The following is a 16108-nucleotide window of genomic DNA, read 5'->3' on the forward strand; positions in this document are numbered from 1 at the left end:
TATTGGCACCACTACTGCCATGTCTTCACGAATCTTGTCTGGTCTGTGCAATAATGCCCTTTCCTGAGGATCACAATGAAGACCCACAACTGATGCCACCCATTGTGTCACTGCAGAGTGGGTGTAGGTGTATTTGCAGGGCTCTTTTGTGCAGACGGCTGAGAGACGTCGCCGATGTCCCCGGTGGCACCCTGAAAGGATGCGGAGGAGAAGTTGTTGAGGGCAGTGGTGACTTTGACAGTGACAGGTAAGAAGATGGTGCTCGGGCCAGCCAGGAGCAGCTTGGCATGAAGGAGGCTGCAGATGTCCACGACTACATGTCGAGTGACTCTGAGCCTCCGTGTGCACTGCTGCTCAGAGAGGTCCAGGAAGCTGAGCCTCGGTCTGTGGACCCTGTGGCGAGGGTAGTGCCCTCTTCGACGCATCTCTCTCTGCGGTAGCCCTCCCTCCTGCTGTGCAGGTGGATGTGTCACAGCACTGTATTGTGGAGCTCCACGTGTCAGAGGTGGACGGCGTGGATGGCGAGGCTGGTGATGCTGTTCGCCCTCCGAGGAGGTCATGACTGCAGCTAAGGCGGCCCCCATCCGGAAGATGTACATCTGAGGGGGTCCGCAAGGTAGGTACATGCCTCCGGACCCCGGGGTAAGTGTGCACGTTGGTGACTTTGATTGTCAGGAGGAGGGTGGTGGAGGCCAAACTTTGTCCCAAGTGACAGAGTGGCCTCCTGCAAAGAGTGAGGGTCTCCCTCACCCCCCACCCACCACCCCTACCTGTTAAATGGACCTTTGCAGCTGCCACAGGCTGATGGCTGCAACAGGTCCATTTGAACTGGGAGTGTTTCCCCCAGTGTGGGAAACAGTCCCAGTTTGCTCTAAAATCCCACCCCCCCTCACATAATCCCTTAATCAGGTCAGTTAATGATCTGAACAAGCCAAATAAATATTTTCAAGTGGCATCCCGCTGGCTTTAATCGCCTGCGGGATTCCCACCAGCGGGGGCTGCGTGCGCACACCGGCGCGTCAGCGGGGAACCCGGAAGTGCACGGGTTCGAGGCGGGCTCCGGTCCCGCTCCGGGATTTCACGATTTTCGGGGCCCCCCCGCCAGGAACGCACCCGATAGCGGGTGCTAAAATGCTGCCCTAAGTCTCCGGAGTGGAACTTGAACCCACAACTTTCTGACTCGGAGGAGAGAATGCTATTACTGAGCCAAGGCTGACACCTACTGGAAAATCTGTACTATCGAAAGAGTGCATGTATACAATTGCTGATTAAACTTAGATTTTAGATGGCTATATCTATTAACCAACAGCTCAGGTGTACTTTTTAACAAAACCAATTATAAGATTCTGTAACAAGAAGGTAGGATTTGAGTTTTATTATGTTTTTGCATCATTAGTCCATTATACCTACAATTACATTTTTTATTTAAAGCTTAAAATCTGTTTAATTACCTCCCTCTTTTTTTCAAAGACGCTTCCAATGACCAAATAGTTTTTTAAATGTAGTCCAATTTTTTTGTTCTTAAAACACAAGGGTAGATTTTACAAATTCACACTCTTGGCCAGAACCTCGTACTGGCAGTGCGCATCAGGAATTCAAGCACGGAAGGAAAATCTTCCCAGGGCATGCAGACCTCCACACACAAATTCCCAATAAGCGCTCCCAGGAGTTGATTTTTGCTCCCAGGTGGAAACACGGACTAACGCGGGTCCAGTCTGTCCAGGAGCGATAGCATAGAGGCTTGGCCGATTTTATCAGCTGGGCCTCATTAGCATACCGTTTGCTGACTTCCTGACCGAAACAGTCTAGAAGTTGGTGGGAAGTGGCAGTTTAAAATCGGGCCGTGCTGAGACCACTGCTGGAGACCCAGGGGAACCATTCCTGGCACAAGGTAAGTGCGTCGTAGAGCTCAGGGAGGGGAATTATGGTTAGGCTCAATTACTACTCGGGTAAGGTCCTAGTGTGTTGCCAGTCCCATACAACTATACCCCAAGCATGAGTAGAAAAGGTGGAGAGAAAACTGGAGAAAAAAAAACCACACAACTGCCTGGATTTAGTTACTGAACACTGAGTAATTTGCATCTTAGCCCTAATTAATAGATGGTGTACCAACCTCCTGCACCAAGAATGTCCTATGTTGCTGTGAGATTAATAACAGGAGGCCAATGTACATTTTCCCATCATTAATATGTTATTTGAATACGACAGCCCATATTTGGGTAGGATTATTCCACAACTGCCATCATTTGCGTCAGAAAATCCTGATGTGACAGTGGACTGCAGGGAGCCAGTGAAAGGGTTCTGTTCCACCTGGGAGCAAAAAAATGTTTTGTAATCTCCCCTTTAATTGTTTTTGTGATCATTTTTAATTTGTGCCTGCTCATTACCAACTCACTGACCAGTGTAAACAATCTATCACTATTTACCTTAAAGTAATCCTTCACAATCTTGAAGACATTTGTCAAGTCACCCTGTAACCTCCACAGCTCTAGTGAAATGGCCCTAACTTCTCAAGTTTTTTTTCAGAACTGTAAGCCCTGATTCCTAGTGAGGTATGCTGCACCTTTGCCATTGTTTTTATATCCTTTCTGTAAAGTTCTGCCCAAACTGTACACAATACTCTAACTATGACTTAACTAAGGTCTCATACAAGTTCAAAATCACCTCCTTGTTTTTTGTATTATATGCCTCTAGATACAAGGTCAAGATTTAATTGGTCATTTCTACAACCTTACCTGCTTGTACTGCCATATTTGCTGATCTTACTGCTCCTCTACTCCATTTAAAATCTTTTCTTCCCTATTCTTACTCCCAAAATGTAATACTTCGCATTTTTCTACATTGAACTGCCTCTGCCATCTATCTGCCCATTAGAACAACACAGATTACACGGTGATATTATAGAAGTGTTTAAAATTCTGAAAATATGGGACAGATAGATAGAAGAAGAATGTTTCCAATAGTTGATGGGTTAAGAATGAGTGTTCATAAATACAAGATTAAGTGAAAGATATTTAGAACAGAGGGCAGGAGAACATTCTTTACACAGAGGGGTAGAAATTAGACCTCATTGCACCCATTTTACAGCATAAAATGAGGCAATGGAAATGACTTCAATGGAAAGTCAAATCGGGCGGTTTGTAAAACAGGCTGCTGATCAGATCCCACCATCCGGGTTAAGTTAAAATGATCCCCTTTGAGTGAGATTTGTAGGCAGTTCTGTACTGTAGGCCTGCAACTATTAGTAACTGCGTTGAAACTGCCCAAATTCAGCTCACTTAAGACTGTTACTGTGAGCAGAAAACCAAGACAGTCATCCAATTTAATTTTGGCTGTATTTAAATTGAGGCCTCCAAGACAAAACAAACCACTGCATTGCTCCCTTCCATTATATTAATGAGGAATTCACTGATGCCTGAGCTGGTGTGTGATAAAGGGTTACTTGAGAAAATATTTACATTACTAAAACATGTTGAGTCACTAAATGCTGAGGTTTATCTTTCAAAGCTCCTAGATTAAAAAATGAAATGGTTGGATCAATGCGTACTGATAAATAAGAACTTAGATTGTTATTCAGTGTTGTTGTAGTTGAGCCATATCCAGTTTGTTGAATTAAGTTGTGGTTTTGATTGTTTGCAGCGGCATATTATGTTGCTCAACATGGCTTTAGCAAAAGCAGAAGCTTATCACATTTAGTATTCCACTCCAGTTTGTATAAATATTTATTTCTAGCATTCATTTTGAAAGTTGTGCAAGCAGCGAAGGAAAGCTTTCATCTTCCAGTAAGAGCTCTATTTTGTTGCAGCTCCGTTTAAAAGATAGTTGGCAGAATTTTCCACGGTCCCACACTACCAGTGGGACCTCACACACTGTACGTAGTTTATCAGAAATCCGCGGGTGTACTGCCAATGATTTTCCATCCGGCTATGAGCGAGGCCCTGCTGGTGGCATGACAACTTGAAAAATTCCTCCCAGTATCTGATTTTCCTGCTGACGTTACGGTGGGAAATCGGGACAATCCCTGTGGAAATTCTAAGCATAAGTTTCAGAAGACAGCTTGCTGTAGAGAGGAGTGGTTTGGTTCTTCCGCCAAGTAGTCTTTGATCTGGTAAGTTGTCCAGTATTTTATTTCATATATTGTATCAGCAAGGAAGAGTGAGGTTAGGATCTGTGCTGGATTCCCTTGCATTTTCTAGAAGCGCCTTTGCAATTTTAACTGTTGCTTCTGTCTTGTCATTTGATTGGATGCTTGGTGAACCGGTGGCATGACTGAACTCATATTCTTGTGCAAACAGTTGGAATTCCTCTGATCCACTGATCTAAATTCATTTAGCAAAATAAGCTTTCATTTTAGTTTTGATTTCTTTCCCTTTTTTATCACAGTCTGTCTGTGTATTTCAAAGACATTAGAGTATTGGGCAGAACATAAAAGATAATGATCCTGAATGACCCTGAATTTCTAATGGAGTCTTCCGATCTCCTGCCATAACTTTGGCAGAAGATCACCAGAAACCCTGGAGAAATTTTGTAAATAGTCATTTTTAGCTATTTATGCCAACCTCCTGCCAGAGAACTCTGTAGCAATTCCCGTCTGCTTCAAACAGATTGCATTCTATTTTCTTCCAAGGTCTTTCCAGTATTTGGTAACTAATAAGCGGTTCCTTTTGCTGTTTGGATCATAACTGCTGGTGTATATATATCACACCTTGATAAATGTCTCTCATGAAAATGTTCTTCAATTTAAATTGCCTGAGAACTTCTGATGCATTTAAGCAACAGGTTAAATTGAGTGAGTTCCACCTTTGGGACTCCAGCCTGTGACTACAGGGGTATAAAATAAGCCCTTTTTTTGCTACATTATTAGACCACTCAAATTAATAAAATTGAACAACCAATCAGATTTGATTCCATGTTGAACTAGGCAAGATTGAGCTAAAATAATACATAGTTTGCCAGATGTTTCCATTGCTTGAAGACAGTTTTCTTTTCAAGTCATATTAGTTTTCCAAGTTCAGGACGTTTAACTCTTTTCAGAAGCCTTACTCAGACAACCACAGTCACTAAACGTTATGTATTTATGTCTAGCTCACATTCCAGACATATCTCTCCTCTTCAGCATTCTTTAAAGCCAGTCCATTGGTCTTTTGCCAAATACAGGGATGTTGTGCTTCCTGTTCTGCTCTCTTTCACTATAAATCTTTTTTTTTGGTCAACAGGGAATTATTAATGCCAGAATACAAAGTTTATTTTTCTGATATATTCAGTCAGAACGAATCATTGGCTTTTACAAACCTTGAATGGAATTACAAAGCTTTCCTTTGACCTTCTGTAAATGGACACAGATGTAAATGTCACATTTTGTTGGCCAGCTGTTTCTGGTTCTTTTGGATTTACTAGAGAACCTTGTGGAGAGCTAACAAATTCGTATCACTCATTTTGATTCCCGATCCAAAGATAGAGCTTGTGAGTACAACACTAATGATATTTATGAATTTATGATGACTTTATCTTTTCAAAGAACTTTTACATCATACTTTTTTAAAGCTTAAGAATAACTTTTTGGGGTAAATGTGAGAGGTTTCTGTAAATCTCTGGAAAAAAAATGGTTGATAGCCATGAATACTGTTTCAAACTATAATATTCTCTTAGCCATTACAGATCAGATCATTACAAGCCATAATGGTCTCTAACTGAATGTACTTTACTTTGTCACAATGTTTTATTAAATATACTCAAGTCCTAAATGAAAATTAGTTTTTAAAGTACAACATTTAACATCAACTATACAGCATAGTGTACATCAGGTGAAAAATGTGATTAAGAAAAAATGTACGATTCTTGACCACTTTGCGGTTGATTGGCCATATCATTAGCTTGGAAAGTGATTAGTGGTGTCTTTCTAATGCCAAAGCAGAAATATGTGAGCATTATTGCACAGAAGAATATTTTTGTAGCTAGAAGAGAAATGTAACCAGGAAATTGTTGTCATTGGCATTACAAATAGACTTAAATGCAGTCAAGTCAATACCTTAGAGATGGCAATAGTCTTCATTGTGGCATCAGAGGGTAAAGTATTTTGTGCTGTCACATAGCTCATAGGAAAGCAATGTTCTGATCTGTTATGTTCTGATTTTATTCTTGAAAGAATCTGTCATAGGGGTGTACTTAATTAAATCAGTTGGGTTTGTAGCTCAAAGGCATTTTTATCATTTTAACTACATTTCATACCTGCATTTAACTACATTTTAACTCACCAAGTTAAATTTGACACAAAACCATTAGCAACTCTCTCAACTCTTCAGATAAGGCTTTTCGTCTAGCAGGAGCATTCCTGTTAATATGAAATTTTAAGTGCAGTTCTGCATTTACTTACATTTTAATGCACCTATATTTTACTTTTCAATTCCGCTGCCCCTCCTAGTTGACCACTTTGCACTGAGTTTCTGAATCCAGGTTATTTATATAAATTAGAAACAGTAGTGATGCCCACACTGAGCCCTGAGGCACCCCACTTGGTACCCCCCACCCCCCCCACCCCATTCGGTATTTCCTCCTGCTCTAACAAGTCCTCACTGTTAGCTACCCTTCAGCCAGCAGAAAACAGTGCATTAGGAAAACTGGAAACAAATAAATTATTACATAGTGAATTATTATTCATGTCATTTGTATTAAACTTTATATGACACTGAGTACTGCAGTTTTTTGAGGATGTAACTGGTAGAATAGATAAGGGAGAACCAGTAGATGTGGTTTATTTGGATTTTCAGAAGGCCTTTGATAAAGTCCCACATAAGAGGTTAGTGTGCAAAATTAAAGCACATAGGATTGGTGGTAATATATTGGCGTGGATTGAAAATTGGTTAACAGACAGGAAACAGAGAGTAGGAATAAGTGGGTCTTTTTTGGGGTGGCAGGCAGTGACTAGTGGGACAGTGCTTGGGCCCCAGCTATTCACAATATATATATCAATGATTTGGATGAGGGAACCTAATGTAATATTTCCAAGTTTGCTGACGACACAAAACTAGGTGGGATTGAGAGTTGTGAGGAGGATGCAAAGTGGCTTCAAGGCAATTTAGACAAGTTGAGAGAGTGGGCAAATATATGGTAGATGCAGTATAATGTGGATAAATGTAAAGTTATCCACTTCAGAAGGAAGAACAGAAAGGCAGAGTATTATTTAAATGGTGATAGATTGGGAAATGTTAATGTACAAAGGGACTTGGGTGTCCTTGTACACCAGTCACTGAAAGCAAACATGCAGGTGCAGCAAGCAGTTAGGAAGGCAAATGGTATGTTGGCCTTCATTGCAAGAGGATTTGAGTATAGGAGCAAGGATGTCTTTCTGCAGTTATACGGGGCCTTGGTGAGACCGCACCTGGAGTATTGTGTGCAGTTTTCATCTCCTTACCTAAGAAAGGATATACTTGCCATAGAGGGAATGCAGCGAAGGTTCACCAGACTGATTCCTGGGATGGCAGGACTGTCGTATGAGGAGAAATTGGGTTGACTCTGCCTGTATTCACTGGAGTTTAGAAGAATGAGAGGGGATCTCATTGACATATAAAATTCTGACAGGGCTAGACAGGCTGGATGCAGGGAGGATGTTTCCCCTGGCTGGGGGGGGTCTAGAACGAGGGGTCACAGTCTCAGGATATGGGGTAGGACATTTAGGACTGAGATGAGGAGAAATTTCTTCACTCAGAGGGTGGTGAACCTGTGGAATTCTTTACCACAGAAGGCTGTGGAGGCCAAGTCACTGATTATATTTAAGAAGGAGCTAGATAGATTTCTAGACACAAAAGGCATCAAAGGATATGGGGAGAGAGCGGGAATATGGTATTGAGATAGAGGATCAGCCATGATCATATTGAATGGCGGAGCAGGCTCGAAGGGCCGAATGGCCTACTCCTGCTCCTATTTTCCATGTTTCTATGAGTAGCATATGGACCCTTGTAAGAGCTATCACTGGAAAATTTAAAATAAAACACATAAAATTAAACGGGGGTTACATTCGATAATCCCCGAATCTGGGTGCAAGGGTCACGGTGTGCGATTAACCCACGCCCAGTCGTTGAGATGCAGGAAGCACGATATTCGTGCTGCCTGGTCATTTACCTGATACCTGCAAGCAGCCAAGCTTAGCTGCGCTGTTGAGTGGCTGCTCACTAGCAGGGGGGCCCCTATATCACACGAGTGGCTAGCACCACGAAAAGGCAGCCTGCACCTCTTGAATGTAAGGAGTCTTACAACACCAGGTTATAGTCCAACAGTTTTATTTGAAAATCACAAGCTTTCGGAGGCTTCTTCTTCGTCAGGTGAGTGTGGGATTCCATGAAGGGTATCGCATATCCCACACTCACCTGACGAAGGAGAAAGCCTCCGAAAGCTTGTGATTTTCAAATAAAACTGTTGGACTATAACCTGGTGTTGTAAGATTCCTTACATTTGTCCACCCCAGTCCATCACCGGCATCTCCACATCATGCACCTCTTGAAGGCAGCCTGAACCTCTTATTTGCAAAAATATAAGCTACAGGTCCGCAAGGAGTCGGAATGGAGATCAGATGTCGCACACATAAAACACAGATGCAGGTCCCGTCCCTATGTTTATAAACTGTTGAGTTATGTTAAAACATTGAATAAGGGTGTGCACTGCTAAATCCCACATCCTCCAATCTGCACGCCAGACCCCACCAGTCTGCCAATCTGAGTTTGTACCGGGCCTGCGAGAGGGCGTGCACCAAGGTTCTCTGATGATGCGCAAGAAGTGGTCAGAAGGAGTGGCATCCTATATGCGCAGGGGGTCAAGAGGCCCTCCAGACATAAGCTCCCAAGGCAGTAGGGGATGAAGTCAATGCCAGGTGCATAGCACCACGAACATGGATGCAGTGCAGGAAGAAGCTCAATGCTTTAACATGAGTGGGCAAGCTGAGTGAGCTCAATTGTCAAGTGGCATCTCTTACCAACTGCACCACTAGCCACATTCACTGCTCCATGCACGTAACCTCCCATCACCCACATACCAACAAACTTTTTCAATCAGTACTCAACTCTTCCAATCACATGCTCAGGAATGGAAGGAACTTGTAAAGGATAGATCAATTCAAGGAACCTATCATGAATAGATCCCAATGGATGCCGAGATGCAAATTGCTGAACCTTTGGAGAATATAGTGGAACACAGAATACTGTAAAGAAACCTCATTCCAGATGTGGGGCCAATTTTCCTCTTCCCTCCCCTTCAGCCACTGGCTGGAGTCATACCTAGCACAAAGGAAGATGGTAGTAGTTGTTGGAAGCCACTCATCTCAGCCCTAGGACATTGCTGCAGAAGTTCCTCAGGGCAGTGTCCTGGGCCCAACCATCTTCAGCTGCTTCATCAATGACCTTCCCTCCATCATAAGGTCAGAAATGGGGATGTTCGCTGATGATTGCACAGTGTTCAGTTCCATTCACAACTCCGCAGATAATGAAGCAGTCCATGCCCGCAAGCAGCAAAACCTGGACAACATCCAGGCTTGGGCTGATAAGTGGCAAGTAACGTTCGTGCCAGACAAGTGCCAGGCAACGACCATCTCCAACAAGAGAGAATCTAACCACCTCCCCTTGACATTTAATGGTATTATCATCGCCGAATCCCCACCATCAACATCCTGGAGGTCACCATCAACCAGAAACTTAACTGGATCAGCCACATAAATACAGTGGCTACAAGAGCAGGTCAGAGGCTAGTTATTCTGCAGTGAATGATTCATCTCCTGATTCCCCAAAGCCTTTCCACCATCTACAAGGCACAAGTAAGGAGTGTGATGGAATACTCTCCAGTTGCCTGGATGAGTGCAGCTCCAAAAACACTCTAAGCTTGACACCATCCAGGACAAAGCAGACCATTTGATTGGCACCCCATCCACCACCCTAAACATTCATTCCCTTCACTACCGGCACAACATTGCTGCAGTGTGTACCATCTAGGTAGGAGAAGGATAGCAGGCGCATAGGAACAAAACCACCTGCACGTTCCCCTCCAAGTCACACACCATCCTGACTTGGAAATATATCGCCGTTCCTTCATTATCACTGGGTCAAAATCCTGGAACTCCCTAACAGCACTGTGGGAGTACTTCACCACACGGACTGCAGCGGTTCAAGAAGGCAGCTCACCACCACCTTCTTGAGGGCAATTAGGGATGGGCAATAAATGCTGGCTTTACCAGCGATACCCACATCCCATGAATGAATTTAAAAAAAATATGCAAGTGAGGTGGAGTATGCTACAAGAATGCTCCACCCAGAAGCAACTGAATCTGCCAGTTTTTCTGGGCTCGGGTGCTCTACATATTGTGGGAGTGCACCAGGCACATGCACAGAGCCTGTGATTTGTGCACGCCCATAATATAAAGAAAGGCCTGCGGCAGTTTAAAGGCACAGGGTCTTTGTGGCCGGCTGCTTTGGGGGTTTTTTGTATTTGTTTTTTATTTGCTGGCTGGATTTTGAATCTTTTTTCTTTTTGTGCTGCCTGGATTACGGAAGTGTTCTATTTTCCCGAGGAGGTATGTCTGGCAGCACTGGTGGAAGAAGCATAGAATCATATAGCACGGAAGGAGGCCATTGGGCCCATTGTGTCTATGCCGGCTCTTTGAAAGAGGTATCCAATTAGTCCCACTCCCCTCCGCTTTGCCTATAGCCCTGCAAATTTCTCCTTTTCAAGTATATATCCAATTCCCTTCTTGAAATTTACGACTGAATCTGCTTCCACCACTTTTCCGGATCATAACAACTCGCTGCATAAAAAAAGTTCTCATTTCATCCCTAGAGAAACAGGGCCACTTTGAGAAGGACTGCACAGAGATGAAGCAACGTTTTATTCCCCTGTGTGGTCACAAGGACTCAAAGAGCAGGGCAGGAGTGGCAACACACTAAATGTCAGCAGCAACATTCAGAAGACATGGCTGAGGTTTAGAAAAGAAATCAACCACCTCAGAGGGACAAGGTAGGTGGGCTTCACTTCTTACTTATGCTGTGGGCCGACTAAAACTAGCATTATATCTTACCTCCTACCCATGTATTTCTTCACTTTCTCTCCCATGGGTCCTCTTGACACTCCACTGCACTTGCCACCATCTCCCTTGCCCAGCACCACCTCAAACAGAACAAGGATGTTCAGGACAACACATTGACCTTTACCTGCATAGTGCATACTTCACAAACCCTATGGAGTGATCCTTTGTGCATAAGGTTTGGCAGATTCGTGCAGCCATTGTCATGTATTAAAATCAAGCTTTTGTCGGAGAAGGCAGCACGCAACAGGAGGCAAATATCTACAACTAGCAAGAAGCCAGCAACTTTATATGATCAGACTCCACTTGAAGAGTATGCCCTACAAACACAGGGCCGGGGCTTGCAGAAGGAGGCATGGTCCCAGCTCTGAGTTAGTACAACACTTCCCCTTCCTTTGCACTCTATCCTATTTACTCACACAAGCTTACATATATCAGTAGCTCCATATCAGATTTTGGCAAAGGCTTTTGTCCAACAAGTTATTCTAATGATGTGCTCCTCTCACTTTTGCTCTTTTTGGCTATGTAGGTATAGCAGCAGAAGCTGTCATGAGGCCCTCACAGCAGGATTCACCCAGCATCTCATGACACCGTATCACTGCATTGCACTCTGACAAGAATGAACACAGCCCCTTCCACTCTAGGGGATTTAGATAGCCAGTTTGAGGGCAGCACACAGTGATGCAAAGATCATAAGTAAGCAAGAGCAGTTGAGTGGTGAAGGAGGAGCAAGAAGCAACTGGCCAGAGGCTGAGGTAACCTCCATCCAGAGCTGGTGAGGCCAGGAATCCAGAACCCAGATTTTCAAAGAAGAATGAGATACTGTTGGAGTTATTAGGGGATGTGCATGACAACTAGTACAGAAGATTCCACACCCGCACGTGTTGGGTGCTCTTGCATGGCATTGAAATGCATACAGTTAGTCTCGGAATAAGTGAACCACTGGGCACGTAGGGAGCTGGATTGGTTCCGCAGCAGCCCTTTCACTCCATTTTTATAGGTTCAGCCACACACTGCAAAACCTGGGGCTTCCAACATAAATTATTGCTTTTTGTTAAAAATGTATACACATTCTTTTATTATCGCAGGGGAATCGTACTTTGGTTTTGATTTTCTCTACATTTCTGTGTAACTTCTAAAACAACACTAGGATCCTACAACTTCTGGTGACCTTAAGAAGATTTCATCCCAGGACAACTCTGAGGCAGTGAAACAGAAAGAGAACATCTTGCACCTTACTTAAAGAAAACCCATTTCATAAAAAAATGAAACAAATAGCAAAGCAAGTGTGTATCAACTATATGTATCTGATGTTCCTGTCATTTGATTCTCTGCAAAGTGACACTTTGAAGATCAGCAACTTTTACTAACTCGTCCCTACGTACTTACCTACCACGCACTCCTCCTTTTAAATACTAATCAGCAATAGTAAAATCCTAACAGTCAGACCCCATTTCAGGAATGTGACCCTGTGTGAACACGCTGCACTTCTGGCATCTCACAAGTTGGGAAAAATATGACTGGAAAAATGCAATTTTAAGTAACTGCAAAAAGTGAACACTGACTTTGCAGAAACTAACAGGCCAGAAATTGCTTTAAAAAGAACAGTGAGCTCAACAGCGCTCACCGTTCTTAATGAAAGAGCAAGTTCCAGTGTTTTCACATGCACTGACAAACGAGGAAATCCAGAACTTGCTCTTCCTGGTTTGCAGGTAATCTGACAGCTTCGCCTTAAAGGGATACCTCCAGGTGCAATCAAAAGAATCAACGGACCAGTGCCAACTTGCTCTTCTGCCCAGCTGGAAATTAACTATTATCACCACAAAACAGGTACGTTTAAATATACCAGGTCTAAACTAAGTTTTAACAGCGTGGTAAATCTTAATTACTGCCAAACAACTAAAAATTAACTTTTAAAAATGTGGAATCTCGTTACTCCTGATTTTGATAGTTCTTGGTAATTTTAACTTTTTCCTTCTGTCTCTTTTATTTAATTTGATATTTCTTACCTTTTTTTTCACTGTCTATAACTGTTTTTACAATTGACTTTAGTGTTGTAGCTTTCACTTCCTGGATTTTATGTTCTAGCTTGCAGTAACTGTTTGCAGCTTGTCAAAAATGTTACAATCTGGTCGAGGGGAGAGAGTGATCCTCTCGCTTCTCCCACAGTTCTTAGCCTCACCAGAGCTAACGCTGGGCTCTTCTCAGGTTCACATTACAGGAAGTTCCAGCAGTAAAGACAGCGGTAAGTTTGTATGTTATTTAAGTTTCTTCACCGCATGGAGCAATTTACAGGCCATTAAGTGAACAGAGTTTAAATGTACATATAAATGCTCCATATTGACTTTACAGTGAGACTTGCCCAAATTTGGTGATTTAGGGCAATGGTCTTATAATTTCATGAGTTGCGCATTCAGTGCTGTGCATGTGGCATGTTCAGTGCATTCTTGCTACATCTGGGTGACCTACTTCTCTTGGCACGCTGCCTGCAGGGTGACTTTGAACAGGCTGTTCTTGCTGCTCATTGGAGATGCATCCACGTCAAAGGCCTTTTTGTTTGGTCTTCAGGAGCTTTGAAAATCCTGTTAGCAGATGAGACTCCATGGAAGGGTTTCAATTTTCACTGAAAAAACAAACTGAATGGGGGCACGTGACCCCCAAACACTAACAAAAATTCTGAAAAAAAGAATTTAACTTCCTCAATCATCTTGAAGCTGTGGCCTTGGTCATAGGCCTTTATTATGGTCTGAATTTTAGTTGTATTTTATTTGAGTGGTCAGTATTTTTTAGGAAGTGGGGGGTGGTGGTTGTGTCAGCTTTATTAAAGCTGTCCCTCAGTTTTTCCCAGTATTGTAGGTTGGCATATGCAAAGGAGGAAAATGTGGCCCTGCCTGAAACCTTGTACACTCTCTGACCTTTACATGCCCAATTAGCTGAGGATGCACCAGCCAGAAATGTCCGCTCCCAGCAGGGCCAGAGGCAGATGGGCAGGGATGTTTCTGGGGTGGAGACCTGGAATAGAGACTCGAGGCCCTGGCTTTCCTATGTTACTGAGCCGGGTTTGCCCAAGACATGGCACTAAAATGGTGTCAACCAGTTAGCGTCCATGAAGATGAGCACTTTCCTTGGCCTAATATACTATCACTTCCTACTGTTCAAATAAATAAATTAGTACCAATTGAACCAATTTATAGGTGCTCTGTGAATATGTCCAACTTTAATTTATCTATATAATAAACCATTTTATGTCAGTAGATTTTCTGCTTAGTTACTTTTGCTTTGGTGCACTTTTGTGAAACGTGATTGTTTATCTCACTATCACTTTCTGCAATAATACCAGCAATTACATTCACAAATCATACTGTTTGCAAGTCATCACAATTGCTCCCCACTCTCAGGCCCCAACCTCACCTTTGTCTCCCCGTTCAGCACTGAGCTCTCTCTCCCAGACTGTTACATAGAATTACATAGAATGTATGGCACAGAAACAGGCCCAACAGGTCAATGCCGGTGTTTATGCTCCACATGAACTGCCTCCCACCCTATCAGCATATCCTTCTATTCCTTTCTCCCTCGTGTGTTTATCTAGTTTCCCCTTAAATGCATCTATGCTAGTCGCCTCAACTCCTTGTGGTAGTGAGTTCCACATTCCAACTACTCTCTGGGTAAAGACATTTCTTCTGAATTCCCTATTGGATTTATTAGTGACTATCTTATATTTACGGCCCCTAGTCTGGTCTCCTCTGCAAGTGGAAATATCTTCTCTACATCTGCCCCATCAAACCGTTTCATAATCTTAAAGACCTCTAAGAGGTCACCCCTCAGTCTTCTCTTTTCGAGGGGAAAAGAGCCCCAGTCTGCTCAATCTTTCCTGATAGGTATAACCTCTCAGTTCTGGTATCATCCTAGTAAATCTTTTTTGCACCTTCTCCAATGCCTCTATATCCTTTTTATAATATGGAGACCAGAACTGTTCACAGCACTCCGTGTGGTCTCACCAAGGTTCTATACAAGGTTAACATAACTTCTCTGCTTTTCAATTCTATCCCTCTAGAAATGAACCTTAGTGCATAGTTTGCATTTTTTATGGCCTTATTAACCTGCATCGCTACTTTTAGTGATGTGTGTATCTGTACCACCAGATCCCTCTGCTCCTCTACCCCATTTAGACTCTTATTATCCAAGTAGTATGTGGTCCCCTTATTCTTCCTTCCAAAATGTAATACCTCACACTTATATATATTGAAATTCATTTGCCAATTACATGCCCATTCTGCAAGTTTGTTGACGTCTTCCTGTATTTTATCGCGGTCCTCCTCGGTATTAACTATATTTGGTGTCGTCTGCAAATTTTGAAATTGTACTTCTGATTCCTGAGTCTAAATTGTTTATACAAATAGTGACCAACAATGGTCCCAGCACCAATTCTTGTGGAACACCACTTCCCACCTTTCGCCAGTCTGAGTAACTATCTTTAACCCCTACTCTCTGTTTTCTGTTTTGTAGGAAGCTTGCTATCCATTCTGCTACTTGTCCCCTGACTCCGCATGCTCTGACCTTACTCGTGAGTCTACAATGCGGCACCTTATCGAAGGCCTTTTGAAAATCCAAATATATTACATCTACTACATTCCCCTTGTCTACCATTTCTGTTAATTCTTCAAAGAATTCAAATAAGGTTGGTCGAGCATGACCTTCCCTTTTGAAATCTGTGCTGACTATTCTTTATTATATTTTTGGTTTCTAGGGGCCCGATTTTAGCAGGCGTGCGGGTTCCCGGCGGGTGGTCCATCGGGAGCGTGGAAAACGCGGACGGCTAAATGAGTGTGCCCCCCGCGCGATAATTGATGCCATTAAGCCGTGGTTACGGGTTCTTCGCTCCCCAGCTGCGTGCCAGCGGCCTGCGCATGCGTATTGACGTTCGCGCGATGGTGGAGCTCTATTTAAAGGGGCAGTCCACCAAAGCCCCTCCAGCTTCAAACAAGAGGCATCACACCATGGAGCACCCCAGGGGCAAGGCTGCACCACGGTTTTCGGACCTCGCGCTCC

The 16108-nt window shown here is 43.2% G+C and overlaps 1 protein-coding gene across 1 annotated transcript in view; it reads left to right on the top strand.

Moving 5' to 3' along the window:
* Positions 1-3979: 3979 nt before the first annotated feature.
* The window catches only part of LOC137321909 (four and a half LIM domains protein 2-like), an 86569-nt gene continuing 74440 nt past the window's right edge, over positions 3980-16108 (top strand). The window contains exon 1 of the mRNA XM_067984770.1: positions 3980-4108. The gene's annotated coding sequence lies outside the window, so the exon portion shown is untranslated. The remainder of the gene's footprint in view (positions 4109-16108) is intronic.

The sequence above is a fragment of the Heptranchias perlo genome, chromosome 5 (assembly GCF_035084215.1).
Source record: "Heptranchias perlo isolate sHepPer1 chromosome 5, sHepPer1.hap1, whole genome shotgun sequence".
NCBI classification, from domain to species: domain Eukaryota; kingdom Metazoa; phylum Chordata; class Chondrichthyes; order Hexanchiformes; family Hexanchidae; genus Heptranchias; species Heptranchias perlo.